The sequence below is a fragment of the Phyllobates terribilis genome, unplaced genomic scaffold (genome assembly GCF_046119375.1).
Source record: "Phyllobates terribilis strain yellow unplaced genomic scaffold, ASM4611937v1 Scaffold_7__3_contigs__length_470593459, whole genome shotgun sequence".
NCBI lineage: Eukaryota > Metazoa > Chordata > Amphibia > Anura > Dendrobatidae > Phyllobates > Phyllobates terribilis.
The window spans coordinates 272,810,462-272,830,076 of NW_027362767.1; the positions used below are offsets into that span (position 1 = coordinate 272,810,462).

General features: G+C 43.7%; 1 long non-coding RNA gene across 1 annotated transcript in view; it reads right to left on the reverse strand.

The window, feature by feature from the left end:
* LOC141154603 (uncharacterized) overlaps positions 1-12,509 on the reverse strand; it is a 46,004-nt gene extending 33,495 nt beyond the window's left edge. The window contains exon 1 of the long non-coding RNA XR_012247449.1: positions 12,431-12,509. This is a non-coding gene — a long non-coding RNA (uncharacterized lncRNA). The remainder of the gene's footprint in view (positions 1-12,430) is intronic.
* Between the last annotated feature and the right edge of the window lie 7,106 nt (positions 12,510-19,615).

Below are 19,615 nucleotides of genomic sequence, written 5' to 3' on the forward strand. Positions count from 1 at the left end.
GCTGGAGGACTATTGCGCTACCCACACACATTACCCATCGGGGCTGCTCCGGGATATTGGGAAGTGAAGCTTCAGCAGGAGCCTCCGGGTTAGGATCATCGAAGACCATTAGAAAGGCCACCAGGAAGGCCATTAGGTCCAGGAGGATCGGATCCTGTGTTTCAAATAGGGGGTTGATCCATTCCAAGGCATCACCCGCTAGGTAAGACATAATGAATGCCACCTTAACCCGATCGGTGGGAAAACATAGAGGGTAGAACTTGAAGTGTAGCATGCATTGCTCCACAAATGCACGACTTTGTCTTGGATCCCCATAGTAACGTAGCGGATCCGCAGGAACGAGAGCAGATAGATCCATCTGGATGGGTGCGTAATTCGCCTGGAACTCAGCTAGAGAAAAAAAAATTTATTTATTTATTTTAATGCATGTATTCGCTGGAAAACTTCTCAGAGAGCGAAGGCCGTGGGGCTCAACGGGAACCATGGCCTGAGCATGCTGTAATGCACACGCCCGGGCTGAGCGGCGTGTGCGTGTGATTGTAGTGATTCCACTGGACCGTGCCGGAGAGTGAATGCCTGGAGGGGCGTAACTAGGTATTCACCCGATCCGACCAGGGTCGCACGACGGCATACGACGCCAGTGCACCAAGGAGGAACCGAGCAGAGGGACCAGGTGCTACTCCAGGACAGACCCCGGACACGGCTGTTGACCCACACAGGGGAATACAGGAACAGACTGGGAGGCTGGCACACAGACTGGTGGGTATAGGCAGGCTCAACTGGGATGCAGGCAGGCGGGTATGCAGGCAGGGGGGTACAGGCAAGCACAGCTAGAGTGCAGACAGGGAGGCACTAGCAGGTAGGAACACAGGCGGGATAGGACCCAGTACACACTGGGACTCAGGAACAATACAGGCAGAGGGGTACAGGCAAGCACAGCTAGAGTGCAGACAGGGAGGCACTAGCAGGTAGGGACACTGGCGGGATAGGACCCAGTACACACTGGGACTCAGGAACAGAACCACAGATATGGCGGACAAACACAGCAGAGTGAGGCCGCCCAGAGAGGTGAGCGAGAGCAGGGCAGGACGAGGCCGCCTGGAGCGGTGAGCAAGAGTAGAGCAGGACAAGGCCGCCAGGAGCGGTGAGCAAAGGGTCAGAGCAGGCTAGAACCGCCGGAGCGGTGAGCAAAGGAGTCGGAGCAGGGGGGACAGGGCTCTGTTCACACAGAACAGACAGGAAGAGAAAGGCAGAGCCAGATACCCACAGGGTACTTGCAGTGAAGTAGCGAGTGGACCACAAACTCACAAATGGGAGTACAGAGACAACAAGCAGGAGTTAGGTACGAGTTCAGACTCTGCAGAAAAAGGAAGGGAACGGACATAGAGGCAAAACAGGTAAAGGATAGGAGAGAGTTCAGACTGGAACTGAGTGTACGGAGGAGACCGACACTGCAGCGGGATACAGGAGCGGGTCTGGGAATACTGCCCCCAGAGAGGCGGGACGAACAGGCAAGGAGCGTGTTCAGACAGGACAGACAAGATACAGGAGCGGGTCTAGGTAATCGGCCCCTAGAAGGCGGGAGGAACAGGCTAGGAGCGTGTTCCGACAGGACAGACAAGATACAGGAGCGGGTCTAGGTAATCGGCCCCTAGAAGGCGGGAGGAACAGGCTAGGAGCGTGTTCAGACAGGCCTGGAAATACAGCCTCCAGGATAGGCAGACAAGAGAACACAGAACGGGACCTGGCACCTTCAGAGTGCAAGCACACACTGAATGAAACACTATGCTCAGGCAGGGATAGATGGGAGCAGCTGAGCTATATACCAGGTGACAGACAGCAATAGGCTGAGGACGCACAAGGGGTGTGACCCACAGCAGGTACAAAAAGCAGGAAGTGATCGGGCGCCGCCCTTAAGCAGCAGAAACAGACACAAACAGACAGCATGGAGGGAAGCCAGAGAGACATTCTGGACTGGAGATCAAGTGCGCGCTCTTGCACAGTGGGAGATGGACCACCATGCAAGGACGCCGCCAGGTATGTTACAGCCAGTAATGAGTCCTGACCTCAATCCCATTAAAAATCTTTGGGGTGAGCTGAAATCTGCCATTGGGAAAAAGAACCCTGCAAACATTCAAGAACTTAAACAAACTGCAAAGGAAGAGTGGGAGAAATTCCAGCTGAGAGGTGCAAGAAGCTTATAGATGGCTACAAGAAACGTTTGGAGGCTGTCAGCAATGCCCAAGGGTGTGCCACCAAGTATTATAGGGGTGCCTTTATTGCTGTACATGCTGTTTATTCTGTTTCTTCTTTGAAACTGCAACATTTAAGATGAAAAGCAATGTTTTATTGTTGTATTACTTTGGATTGCTAATTAAAAAATCCTGAGGATATAACTTTGGTACATTTCCATTTATTTCTGAAGATATTGTACAGTCTATGAAAAAAATGAAGGGGTGCCAATAATGGTGAGCAGCACTGTATGTAGCGGTATGCTGATGCTGCAAGGTATGTCAGAGGTGTACAACATGTGAACTTAGCCTTACCCTGTTATCATCATATAATGACCCTGATCCACACCAGTAAGCTCACAGCTGGGGAAATATTTGATGGCATTGTCTGTATTTGGCCACACTATGGTCTGCTCAGATTATAAATGTCGTCACGTGTTCTGGTGGACAGAGGTCTTTACCTCCGGGGTGAAGACCCCTCATTCCATGGCAGCACAGGGTCACTGTACAGGAACATCTGCTGTAGTATCCTATGGTCAGAGGGTCTATTCTATGGGAATGATATGCAATGCTTCAGCAAAAATGCGAAAAGCAGACTGGCAGGCAGAGCCGTGACACAGGAGAAAGGAAACAGATGTGACTGTGCAGGAGGAATCCTTGTATTGTGAATTGAAGAACATGGACATTCTACCTACACAGCCTGTTTCCATATGCCCTATTTTAGTACATGGGCGATCTTTGATTGGGGTTCCCTGCATTAGCCAGAGCAGAGTGATGTGACTCAATCATCCCCTGCCTAAGAGAACATCAGAGACTGTGCATTACAAGGAGCATTCTCCTGGATGACGAGAGGACAACCACTCCTAAGGTTATGCGATGAAAACTAAAAGCTGCACAGACAGTTCGTACTGACAGAGGAGACCTGCAATTTGCAATCATAAATCTAGAAAATTATAAAATCTTTTAAACTGTTGTGTTGCAGCGTGACCAAAAGCACAATCAGTACTTGCTGTATGGCCTTGATGTTTCAGCACATTGCTGAACAGGATTCTTCTACCTTCAGTAACCTGACAAAGCTCGCTGATGGGAAGCAGTGATGGCAGCCATATTGCCCTCCTGGCTTTCCTAGACATGGCTGAGCAGCAGTCACACATCTAAACCTCACACACCAGATACATAACACATCTGTCAACATTTCCAAAATAAAAAAAAAAAAGTTTCAGAAAAAAACCCTCTCTGATAATTACAGCTTTGAAAGTGATGACATATCAGGAGTCATTTACAGTCACCTTTCTCTGCACTTCCACAGCTGGGTTCATTAATGGGCGTAATAGGGAACACTGTCTTATCTGTCTGCCATGACAGAGAAATCAGTATATAAAAAAAAAAAAAAAAAACAGTGTGAAACAGATACTTTCATTTTTCCCCATGAACTATTTCCCACTGCTTCTACAGCAAAAAACAAATCCATAGTTTCACTGATTGTACTATAAAGAATTCAGTCTCACTGCTCATAGAGTAAACACAAATTCCAAAGTTTCACTGCTCAAACAGCAAAAAATCCAGTGTCTCACTGCTCATAAAGTAAAGAATCCATAATCTCACTGCTCGTACAATAAAAAGAGTCCATAGTCAAATTGCACATAAAATAAGGAATCCATAGACTCCCTGCTTGTACTGTAAAGAATAGACAGTCTCATTACTTATACAGTAAAGACTTCATAGTTTTACTGCTTGTACAGTGGATGCAAGTGTGACCCCAAATATCTCATTGATTGTAGTGGTTGGAAGAGAAAGAATTGTGGATTCGCTGGGGAAGTCTGACCCACTTACAGGTGCATCTCACTAAATTAGAATATCATTAAAAAGTTAATTTATTTCAGCTCTTCAATACAAAAAGTGAAACTCATATATTATATAGAGTCATTACAAACAGAGTGATCTATTTTAAGTGTTTATTTCTGTTAATGTTGATGATTATGGCTTACAGCCAATGAAAACACAAAAGTCATTATCTCAGTAAATTTAAATAATTAACAAAAACACCTGCAAAGGCTTCCTAAGTGTTTAAAAAGGCCCCTTAGTCTGTTTCAGTAGGCTCCACAATCACGGGGAAGACTGCTGATTTGACAGATGTCCAGAAGGCAGTCATTGACACACCCCACAAGGTCCTAGAGTTCCAATTTTCATTTGAAAATCAAGGTCCCAGAGTCTGGAGGAAGAATGGAGAGGCCACAATCCAAGCTGCTGGAGGTCTAGTGTGAAGTTTCCACAATCAGTGATGGTTTGGGGAGCCATGTCATCTGCTGGTGTAGGTCCACTGTGTTTTATCAAGACCAAAGTCAGCTCAGCCATCTACCAGGAAATTTTAGAGCACTTCATGCTTCCCTCTGCCGACAATCTTTTTGGAGATGGAAATGTCATTCTCCAGCAGGACTTGGCTCCTGTGCACACTGCCAAAAGTACCAATACCTGGTTTACACACAACAGTATCACTGTGCTTGATTGGCAGCAAACTCTCCTGACCTTAACCCCATAGAGAATCTATTATAGAGAATCTATGGAGTATTGTCAAGAGGAAGATGAGAGACACCAGACCCGACAATGCAGACGAGCTGAAGGCTGCTATCAAAGCCACCTGGGCTTCCATAACACCTCAGCAGCGTCACAGGCTGATCGCCTCCATGCCACATTGCCGCATTGATGCAGTAATTGATGCAAAAGGAGCCCGACCAAGTATTGAGGGCATTTACTGAACATACATTTCAGTAGGTCAACATTTCGGATTTTAAAAACATTTTTCAAGCTGTTATTATAAAGTATTCTAATTTACTAAGATAATGACTTTTGTGTATTTATTGGCTGCAAGCCATAATCATCAACATGAACAGAAATAAACACATGAAATAGATCACTCTGTGTGTAATGACTCTATATGAGTTTCACTTTTTGTATTGAAGAACTGAAATAAATTAACTTTTTGATGATATTCTAATTTAGTGAGATGCACCTGTAGTGCGGTACTACTTGGCATATGTATATGTGAGGAGGCCTGCTGATGTTTAGCAGCTGGATGGGCCAGAATTGATTTGCTTTCTGTAATGTGACTTGCTTTGTCATATATTAAGATAATAAAGCTGGAGTAGGACAGAGTACAAGAGAGATGATGTCACATATTCGACATTTATGTCATAAAACCTTTTAGCTTGTGTTTGAGGAGTGGGGAAATCAGAGACCAACTTTACAGAAGACGCATAGCATAAAATGTCAGTGGTGGCGCTCCACCTCCATAATACTGAAATAGGCAGCACAGATCTGTTCTGTGTCCTTACCCTCCTATATGTAAATTGCCTCTTCAGAGAAAATGAGGACTTGTACTCTACAGCGCCACCTATTGGAAGCAGCAATCCTACAAGTCACAATCAATCGTTTAATGAGTCATGCAATATGATTTAGGATAATAGCCAAATCAGAATCTCAATTTGCAGACATAGTGTTTCGGGCTGTTGACCCTCGTCAGTGCAAAGTATGAGAACTGATTTGGCTAAGTGAGAGGCTCCGAAACACTGTGTCTGCAAATTGAGACTCTGATTTGGCTATTATCCTAAATCATATTGCACGACTCGTTAAAGGGTTGATTGTGACTTGTAGGATTGCTGCTTCCAATAGGTGGTGCTATAAAGTTCAAGTCCTCTTATTCTCTGAAGAGGCAATTTGCATATTAAATTTCCCAGAGGAGCATTTCACTGCGAATAAGCCTTCTTACCTTGGCATGCCAGAGCCGGTGTGTCACTCACCACAAGGAGAAACGTTACCCCTTGCCCTCCTATGTGACACAACCACAAACTTTAAAATAATGGGCTATAAATGATCTTTGATGATAGGATTCCAGCAGAGGGGTGGACCGTGTAAATGGGGTAAAAGATGGAAGCGACCCGTGTAATGGTCATAATCTTAACCCTGACCCTGGTATGTGGAGTCAGCCCTATTGACAATGACAGATTGGTAGTGTGAAAGTGACCTATCTGCAGGGGGCGTTATCACAAATCACCACCCACATTCAATGAAAATTAAAGTGGGATCAATTACAGAACAGAAAAACCTGTGGCCTCATTAATCTTATTATATACCAGCCATGAACTGTGTGCCACTTTATAGAGCCCAGTCCTAATCGCCCTGTGTGACCTCAAACTTTTCATTGACCCAGGAAAACTATTTGTAAACTAGGCGACTACACAAAGGCAACAATAAAGAAACATGGCAAAGAACGAAGACTGCAACGAAAACTAAAACATGACTCCACCTACAGGGGAAACTCAAATATACAAAAGTAAACCAACAATTCTCCTCAATGGTGAAATTACAGCACCAAGAAGGAAAAATCGTGGATTCTGGAAAACTCAGGATGGAGATGTTCATGATCTGCAAATGAAAAACTGAAAACATTTTCTAAAGATCTGGATTTCTTCACACTGGAGTCCGAGTCATGTACAGAAATCCCAATGCTTCCAGCCTCGGCTGCTATCACTGAAGTTATATTCAATCTGTTTTATTAAACATCAATTGAACATTAACTATTAATCATTTTACATTTTGAAAATCAAGAAAAATATATTGTATTCAATTTTGAAGAAAATATTACAAAACAGAATTATAGAAAAATGTCCAAAGTTCAAATGGGGTCACTTTTTTCAAATAATTCAAATGGTAGTATATTGAACAATATAATATTTATAAGCTAACCGCCTATAAGAGAATCATATATGTTGAGGAAAATTCTATATTATATCTGAAAAGCCCATATAAGAAGAAAAAAGAAAAGAATGGAGAAAAGAGAGAAGAAAAGAAAAGGCAAAGGGTCAAAGGGGAGGTCCTTATGCCTGTGTGATTAATTATGAACACAATCATAATTGAAATTATTATCCCCTTCACCCCCGTTTTTGCGTTTCCATTTTTTGCTCCCCTTCTTCCCACAACCATAATTTTTTTATTTTTCCGTCAATATGGCCATGTGAGTCCTTGTTTTTTTGCGGGATGAGTTGTATTTTTGAAAGACACCATTGGTTTTACCATATTGTGTACTGGAAAACCGGAAAAAAACTCAAAGTGTGGTGAAATTGCAAAAAAAGTGCAATTCCACAATTTATTTATTTTTGCCATGTTCACTAAATTCTAAAACTGACCTGCCATTATGATTCTACAAGTCAGTAGGTTACGAGTTTGCAGATACCAAACATGTATAGGTTCAGCGCTGGACTGGAGTACCTGGGGCCCACCAAGAAAAAATCAATCTTGGGGCCCACCAGCACCATGCAGTTACCATATATAGGAATAACATAAGTCCACAAACTCTTTCAAAATGAATCAACTGTATTAACCAATAAATAACCAATATAATGAATAAATAATAAACTAAACAAACACTCCTGGCAAAAGAGGAACACTGTTATCTTGTTCACATCAGTGTGTGATAAAGTGCCATAACAGAACAATAACAATAAATACTTTCAAGGTACATTCTCTTAAAGTATAAGTGCCACAAATTGAACCTACATCTATCTAGCATCCCAGCAGCCGGCATCATTGTAGCAGCACCAAACTTGGCCCACTGGGAAAACTTAAAGAATTCTGTAAGCATTTTGGAAGTTTGTATTGCACGTTTTCCTATCCTCTATAATACAATACCATTCAATTGTTAGTGAAAGGCCCAAAACAACAAATAAACACACACTAACAGTCATTCAGCAGTAAAATTACAAAAGTTTTTTTTTCCGAACAGAAGATGACATTGCATACGTATTAATGATGTCATCATAGTCTAAGTTCCTTGAAATGTCATACTCAATGTTCAACAGAAGGAGTGACTCTAAAAGCTCCTGTCCAATCGAAGCCCTCAGACGATTTTTTACAATTTTCAGCTTTGAGAACACTCTTTCACATGAAACCTGGGTGCAAGCAAGTGTAAGAAGTGTCTTGTAAACTGCAAAAATGTTTGTGTAAGCAGCAGAATGTAAATTGTAGTCATATAAAAGTCTGTAGCCGCAGGAAAGACAGTTTTCACATGCTAAGTTTTTGGTATCAATGACTTCCTCTTCATCGTCCTCTATTTCATGTGTAATTTCATCCACAGGAGGGCATTGATTTTTGAGAGCAAAATAGTTTTCTTTAAAACTAACTAGCTCAACTTTAAGTTGAATAACATCAACTTCAGCCAGCGTAGCTGCAGTCTGCAAAGCCTCTGATGGAATGTTAGTATAGCTAATTCGGTCAAACTGTCTGGGGTCAAAGTACGCTAGATCTTGAATCAGGTTTTTTTTTTTGAGAATTTGTTTTCAATGCTCATTGCTGCCTGGTCAATGACAACATAAAAAAACATGATGCTGAAAACTCTTCAGGGGGTCAGAAGAAGGCTCATCCTTTGCTAACTCACCAGGAATAGTCTTTTTTCTAGCTATTCTTTTCTGTGGTAATGCTTTTTCAACAATAACATTTATTGAGTGTTCGTCAAGTGTAGAATCTACATTTTCAATAAATGAATTGACTGTTTTAATAAGGTCAGTGATGGAATCCCTGAGCCTAAGGATCTGAATTCTGGCACTTTCGAACATGCGCCATGCCTGTAAAACATCCAGTCCACGAGTTTGGAGGTAATCTGAAATCGGATTAGCAATTTCAAAAATTTGCATAAACAAAAATGCAACAAGCAAGGTTTCATACTTTTTCCAAAAGTGAAGTAGATTAGTTGCCTCAGTTATTGCTTTGTCATCAAAAGTTGGGCAAGTTGAAATGTAATGCAAGCAGTACAATAGTGTGCTGTACAGTTGCCTCGATTGGTCATGGTAGGATCCAAAAATTATATGCAAAGCCCTTGGTTTGCTCCACCAGCGAGTGTCAGCAATTTTCTTAAGTCTAGACAATGTGATCTAACATGTTGAGTCCATACACCAGATCTTTTATAGGATTCTGAGAAAAAGACAACTGTCTTCTCTAAAAGGCCAAAGAATGATTTTACCTGATAGGCGGATTTTGTAGCATCAACAATGCCCAAGTCAAGTATATGCGCATAACACCAAGTAAACACAGAGTTGCATGACAAGGTCTGTATGTGGGCCTGTACACCATTGTAGCATTCACTCATATTAGCAGCTCCATCAAAAGAACAACCAACAATATTGGTAACACTCAAAGAAAACTTATCTAATTGTTCTTTCATTCCTGAGAAAAGATCTTGCCCAGTTGTGCTAGTGACATTAGAGAAAAAGAGTCTTTCATGGACCATCCTGTCCTTCACATAACGCAAAATTATGCTTGAACAGAAACATCTTGTGTGCTGTCCATTTCCACACTGAACTTAACAGCATTTTTCACATCCTGACTTATTTGGTCTTTCACCATTTTTCCCATTATTACAATGAGACGGTTGACTGAAGTCTTACTTAAAAATGTCACCAAACCACCACGTCCTTGTGGGTGTCTTTTTTTTTGCTTCTCACTTATTGCCACAATGTCATCTACATGTTTTTTCAGTGTGCTATCACACTTGCTAAAAAGCAGTGCCAGCTCTAGAAAATTTCCGTGATTTAGATCAGGATTTAGCAAAGAATGAGCAGCTTCATCCTTTCCTCTGTACACAAGATTTAGTTTGGCTATGCAGAGTATAATGTCAATTACTCTTTTAATAACTGTTCGATTTTGTTGTATTTTTTCTTTGTTTTTATTGACTAAATTTATATTGATCATTGTTTCAATGTGTTTTTTTTCAGCAGACAAATAAGCTGTTGCAGATGACTGATGTAGGATCGATTCCTCATGTTCCTTTATGCGATCATACAAATGTATTTTATCAACTTCCCAGCCATTAATATAATGGCTTCTTCTGTTACTACAAAATGGCATGCATGTAGAGCAAAATAACTTTTGAGTTTGCGCACAGTAAGAAAGCCATTTTCTTTGAATGGCACTACCACCTGGTACAGCCCTGAAGTAAACTTTGTGTGCATGGAATGGCAATGTATGGGTTGCGTCGGATGATGGTTTTGCAGTTAAAGTGCTCATATAATCTGGTGCTCTAAAAGCAATGCAAGTGTCAGACATTGAAGACACATCAGAGCATATGACATCATAGGCTGAAGCAGAACTCTCTGAATCGGAGACACTTATTGGCTCACAAGTTTTATCTGTGCAATCCTGTTGAACTGTATGTGATGTGTAAGGTTCTTTCTCATCACATATTGTATCTATAGAAGTAGCTTCATCTGGCAATAACTCAGGTTGACTAGCAGCTTTCGAGGTTGAGGCTGTTTGCTGCACAAATGTTTCACTGGCAATACCTCTTGGTTGCCATAACCTTTGCTGACCTGGTGCTGAACCGGCTTTGGCTAGCCCCTTTCTTGATGTCTCTTTATTGCACCAGACTTATATATATTTTTTTTGCCACCATCCTCTTCTGCCCTGTCTTTTGAATCAGAATTTCTTTTAGAAGACATTGCGCTGTCTTCTTCCTATTGACGAAAATGTAATGTAAATTATAACTAATTAACGTTAGTGGATGCTCTCCAATAAAACTTCTAAGTACAGTCTTAGCATATGAGCCTTTGCACTTGTACTTCACATAGCCATTTCAAACTTATATTGCAGCATATAGAATCAGTATGGATGCACAATATCCAGCCAAACATACTCCAGCTGTCACAAAATATAGTCTTTGCATTGCTTTTAAAAATGAATGCTATATCAATAGGGAGGCCTGTCAGCTTACATGTATGGTGTCAGGCGACTCCTTACAGAATTATACAGGAGAGCCAACACATCCTCTGTATACACACCACACGGGACACATCCTCTATATATTACACCACACAGAAATGCTGACATATCATCTTGTTTTAAATAGCACTCCAGGGTATTTTTTTTATTTAACCACCACCAGAGTGGTATCACTAATATAGATTCTGTGTGTGTAGTAAAATACTGGTGGGTGGCTATAGTCTACTGCTTCTGTCAACAAAAAGGAAAAAAGCAAATGACACAGTGGCAGAAGACAATGACTGGCTGCTATGTATTGTATTACACACTGGGAACTTACATTAATCCCTTCATGACCCGGGAATTTCTCGTTTTTCATTTTCGTTTTTTGCTCCGCTGCTTCCAACAGTCATAAGTTTTTTATTTTTCCGTCAATATAGATATATGATGGCTTGTTTTTTGTGGGACAGGTTGTACTTTCGGATGCAATCATTTATTTTACCATATAGTGTACAGGGAAATGGCAACAAAATTCCAAGTGCAGTAAGATTGCAAAAAAAAGTGCAATTACACGTTTGTTTATTGATTTTTTTAGTCACTATGTTCACTATATGGTAAAACCGACGTGACAGTGTGATGCCTCGGGTCAGTACGAGTTCGTAGATACCAAACATGTATACTTTTACTGATATCTAAGTGGTGAAAACAAATTCACACATTTGAAAAAAAAAAATCACACTTTTCGCGCCATGTTCTGCGCACTGTAGTGTTCTCATTTTTTTGGATCTGGAGCTGTGTGATGGCTTATTTTTTGCGTCTTGAGCTGACGTGCATCTCTGCTGCTATGTAGTAGTCACAACACAGGGAGAGAATAAACATCCAAGTATTTAATATGTATTGCAAATAAAGAATGTTCCCATTCTTAATATCCGAAAAAACAAATGACTGACAACAATCCACTATACCTAGACAAATAATACCATATAGAAGAGAGAAATACCACCACACCATGACCAGAACACATACCACAACATAGTGATCAAATACTACCAAGTACAAGGTATATATACTGCCACACCATGAGAAGACCACATATTACCACCACATAGCGACTGTCCGAATAATACCACATACAAGGGACAAATACCGCCACGCCATGACCATGGCACATAATGGCACCAGATAGTGACTGATAATGAAAATGTAAAAATGCTCTGTATATATAGAGTCAGTGTACAGATAATGTAGAGATTATCAGTGACATTATACACAGGAGCTCTGTGTATAGTGTCAGTGTAGAGGTAATACAGTGATCACCAGTGACATTATGCACAGGAGCTCTGTATATAGTGTCAGCGTGTGTGTATAGGTAATACAGTGATCACCAGTGACATTACACACAGGAGCTCTGTATATAGTGTCAGTGTGTGTTTATAGGTAATACACATACTCACCAGTGATGTCTCTAGGTGAAGTTCTTTATCTGCCGCAGACCGATATATCACATCTTCTATGCAGGACTTATCTCTGCAGAAAATAACATAGTTAGCTATAACTGATCACTTCCAGAGCACAATCCACACTTTTCCCAAGATTTCTACACTACATGAAATGACAAAAAAAGAAACATAGTGCCGCACTACACAGTAACAGTGCTCCACTTTCATTCTGTGCCTGCTCATCTGTCAGCAGACATATTTGTCTGATGGCAAAGATGTAGCAGAGCTGAAGACAGAAGACCTATGGATTACGTTGGAGTGAGGATTTATCTTTATTAAAGATGGAGTCCCTAAATGTGTTTTATTTTTAATAAAAAAAAAATTTTGTCTTTTTTTTTCTGTTTACTAGAAATTCATGGTGGCTATGTCTAATTTGGCGTGACACCATGAATTTCGGGCTTAGTACCAGCTGATAATACAAAGCTGGCCTGGTACTAACGCTATTATTAGCCAGGATGACACTCACCACCAGGGCTGCTAGAAGAGCCGGGTAAAGCACCTGGAAATGGCGCTATGATGAATGCGCCATTTTCAGGGGTGACTGTGGACTGCGAATTTCAGCGTGGGGGGCCCAGAACGCGTGGGCCTTACCATGCTGCGAATCCCAGCCCCCAGCTGCCTTGTTTTATCTGGCTGGCGATCAACATATGGCGGGAGCCCACGCATTTTTTTTTTTTAAAAAATGTTAAATAAGTTTAAAACAAATATTCAGCTTCTCTGTCTTTTGATCGCCAGCCAAGGTAAAGCCAGGCAGCTGGGGGTGGCAGTCTGTAGCTGTCTGCTTTTGTTATGTTCTGCTACCAGAGCTAAGGAAAGAGAGGAGATCTGTCCCTACGATAGAACTCAGCTGAATCCCTACGATGTAACAGGGGACCTGATCCTGCGATCAGACCTGCTAAAGTCCTAAGCTAGTCTGTACGGAGACCTATAGATGTGGGGATGGAATCCCTACAAGTACTAAGGACTGGGAGGAAAATGGACACCTCCTAACAGAAATAGTAGCAGACAGACGAACAAACAAAACATATAGAACATAGAGGTCCGCAGACCAAGCAAACTAACAGAGTTGGATACAGAGCACAGGCTAGCTAGAAAGTAGTTATACAATGAAGTCCAGCAAAGCCAGAAGGGCGGAGCAGGATTAAATAGGCCAACAAGGTCATGTGACCAGCAAAGGAAAAAACCTAAGAGCAAGGTTCTAACAGTACCCCCCCTTCTAAGAGGATCCTCCGGATCCCCTAGGACCAGGCTTATCAGGAAATCTCCTGTGAAACGCTCTGATAAGTCTGGACGCGGAAACATCATCTGACCTCACCCAAGAGTTATCCTCGGGTCCGAAACCTTTCCAGGCCACAAGATACTGCAAACTACCTCTATACCGTCTAGAGTTAAGGATGCGAGAAATTTCATATTCCCCGTCCTCCACCACCGGAGGAACAGAGGCAGAGGCGTCACCATCCGACACAACAGCTTTTTTTAACAGAGAGACATGAAATACCGGATTAATTCTCCAGGAGGTAGGAACCTCCAACCTAACAGCAGATTGGTTGACAACCTGAAGCACCTTAAAGGGCCCTACAAACTTGGGACCCAATTTCTTAGAAGGAATCCTCAACCGCAGATTCCTAGAGGACAACCAAACCATGTCACCAACAGCGAACAAAACCTCCTGTCGTTTCCTATCAAAGTAGTCTTCCATTCGTCACCCTCCTTCATGCGCAACAGATTGTATGCCCCCTTAAGGTCAATTTTAGAGAACCACTTGGCCCCCATTAACTGGTTAAATAAATCAGGAATCAATGGCAGTGGGTAAGGATTGCGTACAGTAATTTTGTTAATCTCACGAAAATCCAGACAAGGACGTAAACCGCCGTCCTTCTTTTTTACAAAAAAAAAATCCAACCGCCACAGGAGACTTAGAAGGCCTAATGTGACCGGCGGCCAAACTTGTCTGTATGTATTCCTCCAAAGCCTTTCTCTCAGGAATAGTAAGGTTAAATAAACAACTTTTAGGAAGAGTCGCTCCAGGGACAAATTCAATAGAACAATCATAGTCTCTATGGGGAGGCAAAACCTGCGATTCCTTCTCAGAAAAAACTCTCCAAAAATCCTGAATAGGAACAGGCAATTCTCCCCTATCCAAAGCTGCAATACGCCCGTTACAACACTTGTCATAACATTTATGGCTCCAGGATTTAATTTCACTGGTAGACCAATCCAGTACAGGATTGTGAAATTTTAACCAGGGCAATCCCAATATTACTGGAGAAGGCAAGTTATTCAACACTACCAAATCCAATTTCTCATGGTGAACACCATTAATAGTGAGAGGAAATTCACAGACCTTGAGAGTAATATTCTTCAAAGGGGAACCATCCACAGAAACCACAGCAATGGGGGATGATAAAGGTTCGGGTTTTAAATTGAGTCTTTCCAAGAATCCCCCATCAATTACATTCAGAGTAGACCCACAATCGACAAACACCCGAAATTCCATTAATTTTTCCTGAGCAATCGTGGAAGCAGCTAAAAATACACCCTTGGAATTTAAACAGGCAATACGGGCATGACTGACCATTTTTTTTTCTTTCTTCATACGAAGCTCACAGCCTTTAATCAAATGACCAGATTTTCCGCAATAGAAACACAAGCCTTCAAAAAGTCTACGGTCTTTTTCTTGAGAGCGAGGTGCCACCGATCCAATCTCCATCGGTTCACCACTGTTAGTACACACATTCTCATAACCAAAAACTGACATAGCAGAGGATTTGCTCTCATTAACCCTTGCACGCAGTCTTCTATCCACCCGTATAGCTAATTGCATAGCCTGTTGCAAATCTTCAGGTGTAGGATAAGCAATTAGCAGGTCTTTAACCCTTTCATTGAGCCCAGCAAGAAATAGACTTTTCAGAGCAGAATCGTTCCACCCTGTTTGAGTAGACCATCGACGGAAATGAGTACAATATTTTTCCACATTACCTGATCCCTGTCTCAAACGTCTTAACTCAGTCTCAGCTGATGCGACACGGTCAGGATCATCATATAATAGCCCCAAAGCAGAAAAAAAACTATCCACTGATCTGAAGCATGTATCACTAGTTTGCAAAGAAAAGGCCCACTCCTGAGGCTCTTTGCGCAAAAGTGACATTATGAACCCTATGCGCTGGGATTCATCCTCAGAGGACTTGGGTCTCAAACGAAAATATAATAAGCAAGCATTTTTAAATGAAAAAAATTCTCGGTGTTCACCAAAAAATAAATCCGGCAAACATACCTTAGGCTCCAAGAAATGTGCTCCAGGACAGTTACTCACGTGCTGACGGAGCTCGGCCACCTCCAATGAGAGTCCCTGCAGGCGATGAGCCAAATCCTGAACCGACACCATGATGGAACAGAAAAATCTTTCCTTAGAGAATTTGCTGGCTGGACTTACTGTTATGTTCTGCTACCAGAGCTAAGGAAAGAGAGGAGATCTGTCCCTACGATAGAACTCAGCTGAATCCCTACGATGTAACAGGGGACCTGATCCTGCGATCAGACCTGCTAAAGTCCTAAGCTAGTCTGTACGGAGACCTATAGATGTGGGGATGGAATCCCTACAAGTACTAAGGACTGGGAGGAAAATGGACACCTCCTAACAGAAATAGTAGCAGACAGACGAACAAACAAAACATATAGAACATAGAGGTCCGCAGACCAAGCAAACTAACAGAGTTGGATACAGAGCACAGGCTAGCTAGAAAGTAGTTATACAATGAAGTCCAGCAAAGCCAGAAGGGCGGAGCAGGATTAAATAGGCCAACAAGGTCATGTGACCAGCAAAGGAAAAAACCTAAGAGCAAGGTTCTAACAGCTTTATCTGCGGTGAGCATCAAAAATTCTGCCGGGTGGGCATGATAGTACCACAGAGGCTGGCAAGACATACTAGGCAGGCATGATTCATGCCTAGTTTGTCCTGCCAGCCTCAGTGGTACTATCATGCCCACCCAGCATGTCCTGCCAGCCACTGGTGGTAGTACATGCTGCTGGGCATAGTACCAGTAACCAGAGGCTGGCAGCAGGACATGCTGGGCAATGGGCATGATAATAATCATGCCCATTGCCCAGTAGTATTTACTGCCAGCCTCGGCCAGGGGTCCTCCCAGTCACCCCCCCGGCCCCTGCTTTTCATACTCATGCGTCAAGATGAGCTGCAGGCCTGCAGCCGCTGCCTGGGGCGACGCCGGGTCCGTCCTCCACAGTGCGCACAGGAAGCAGTCATCGCCCTGAGACTGACCTCTTGCGCACGCGCCGGCAGTGTCGCGCTGCGCAGAGGAGGCAGAGGGGCACTGCGGCAGTAGGCAGAGCAGGGAGATCACTCTCCCTGCTTTGCCGCTGCAGAGGGCCCATCACTAATCATATCGGCAGTGCTGCCAATATTATTAGCGAACCGGGGGGGCCCTCTGTTCTCTGTACAGGGCCCAGGAAGGATAGGGGGGGCGGGGCTTGGCCATCGGGACCTGGGGCCCACCGGGGGTTTTCCCGATCCTCCGGTGGGCCAGTCCGCCCCTGTATAGGTTCTTATTTATTTAAGTGGTGAAAAAAAATCCAAAGTTTGTTTAAAAAAAAATTGCGTTGTTTTCCGAGACCTGTAGTGTGTCCATATTTCAGGATCTGGGGTCGGATGAGGACTTATTTTTTGCACACCCAGCTGACGTTTTTATTGATACCATTTTGGGCTAGATATGAAGTACCTGATGTGCTCAATGGGAGACAAATCCTGGAGAACATTTCGTTTACAGTTTTCATCATTTGCAGATCAGTAATGTCGATGACGCACCCCCAGGGCCGTGGGGTACTCGGCAGCCGGGCCTCTGGCGGCTTGCAGAGGATATCACAGTGGCTGGCCCGGTCCGTGACCCAGGGCGGTCAGTGCAAAAAGGGGAACTTGTATATGGGTTTTCGGCATTTTTCGTGACGCCACCTGTGGATTCTGGTAAGAGGTTACCAGCGCTGCGACAGTCCACTGAGGCTGATGTTAGGGGCAGCTATGATGGGACGGCTCCCCACAGGTGGAGCAGGCCTCAGGGCAGTGTAGAGGTGTAGAAAGATGGTGGAAGCAGGAGGGAGACGGCAGGACAGTCCCAGAGGAAGTACAGGCACACACCCAAGGGTAAACTTCAATACCTTTACTGGTGGTAATGCAGGTACGGTCCAGGGCACTCAGGGCGAAGGGTACATTTCTGGACTCTCCCTAGTGAGCGGGTGTAAGGCCTCCTGATCTGTGTCTTTTACTCTCTAAGCTTAGGGCCTGCCTGGAACTAGGCCTAGCTTGCTTACTGCTTCCTTCTTGTACCTACTGACCTGGCGGTAGGGTTTTCTCCTGGTTCCCACTATTACTGGTCGCTGGAGCCTTAGTGGTACCTAACCCTGTTGCTGTGGTCAGCGGGTGGATAACCTGGGATTTGTAGTTCTCCAGGGTTCCGGTTGTACCTACTGGTCATAAAGATCCCTGTAGGCGCGGACCCGGAGTCCGGTATATGGTTCGGGGTGAGCCTGTTATGCTCCTCTGCCCCCTATGCGTTTCTCCTTCTTCTCCTCAGTCTGCAGACTCTCTCATGCAGACTCCCTGAGCAGACTCTCTGAGCTCTGTCCCTGTCTGCGCCTGACAGGAGCTCTCACTTGCCTTCTAGCCCGCTCCAGGCTCTCACTGGCCAGACTAGCCCGCAGCTTGGGCCTAGCCTGGCCTTCAGCCACACAGACTTCAGCTTGTCTGGAGCTGCAGCATGGTGTCACACTGTCTACTTCCCACTGACTGACTTCCTGAACTCCACCCCCCAGTATTTATATACCTGACAGGGCTCCATCTAGTGGACTTGGGTGGAGGTGTCTGCATGTATTGAGGCCACTGGGGAGAATTCCATCCATGCACCCCTCTGGGATCTGTGGCACCAGTGCGCAGCAGGGCGCCACATCTCCATTCTGTGATTTCCATCATTCCACAACTCTTCCTTCTTGTTGATATCATTTCGCTGTTGAGGAGTGTACAAAATATGGGGAAAAGAATGTGCCCTCTTCAAAATCCTCTTCAGGAGGTTTTTAGTCAATCTACATCCGTAAAGATTAATATGGAGTCGGCTTCTCTGCAGCTATAAAATCTTCCGCTCTTCTGAGAAAGATTTCTACAAAATTTTAGCGGCATCTGTGGAGAATTTTGTTCCTTCATCCAGAAGAGCATTTGTGAGGTGGTCAGACCATGATGTTGGGGAGAGGCCTGGCTCACAATCTCCATTCTAGTTCATCCCAAAGGTGTTGCTTCGTGCACTGAGCACAGCCATGGGGAACAGAAAAAGGCCTTCCCCAAACTGTTCTCACAAAGCTGAAGTTACAATTGTCCACAGCGTGTTGTGTTGAAGATTAAGATTTCCCTTCACTGGAACTAAGGAGCCGAGGCTGACCCCTAATAATAAACCCATAGTATTATCCCTCCTCCACCAAACTGTACAGCGAGCACAATGCAGTCAGGCAGGTAACGTTCTCCTGGCATTCGCCAAACCCAGACTCCTCCATCAGACGCCAGAGAGAGCCGTGCTCTGTCACTCTACGACAAGCTGCATGTTATATACTGGGGACAATGGAGCCGGATGTTATACACCAGTGATGGGGGTGGAGGGCAAGATTTGTATGCTGGGGACGAGGGGCTGAATGATATACACTGGGGGCAATGGTTATACACTAGGGACTGAATAAGAATCCCAAATTCAATGGTGCAACCCAATAATTTGTCCATATAGCGCATACCAGTGATGTCAGTAATGGGGTTGGGACTGACAACCTTTCACACATGATATACCGGCGGATTGTCAGGAGTAGCAGACGAGTAGCGGGTACTGTAGCATAAGGTGTGGATCTCATGTCGGTCAGTGTCATCATTATATTATGGATGTTACAGCCGGAATACAGGACACTACAAGTCTGGATCTGACAGAAATGTAAAGTGCACTAAGTGTTCCAGAAGTGAGAGAGACATTAACCTGAGACACGGAGATAAAAGTGATTATTGCCAGACATCCTCCATGACTTGTCTTCCTGTAAAACATCCCTGGATCTGAAGCAGCCATTCTAAAGAGGAATCTTCTGCCCATTAATCACAGATCAGTC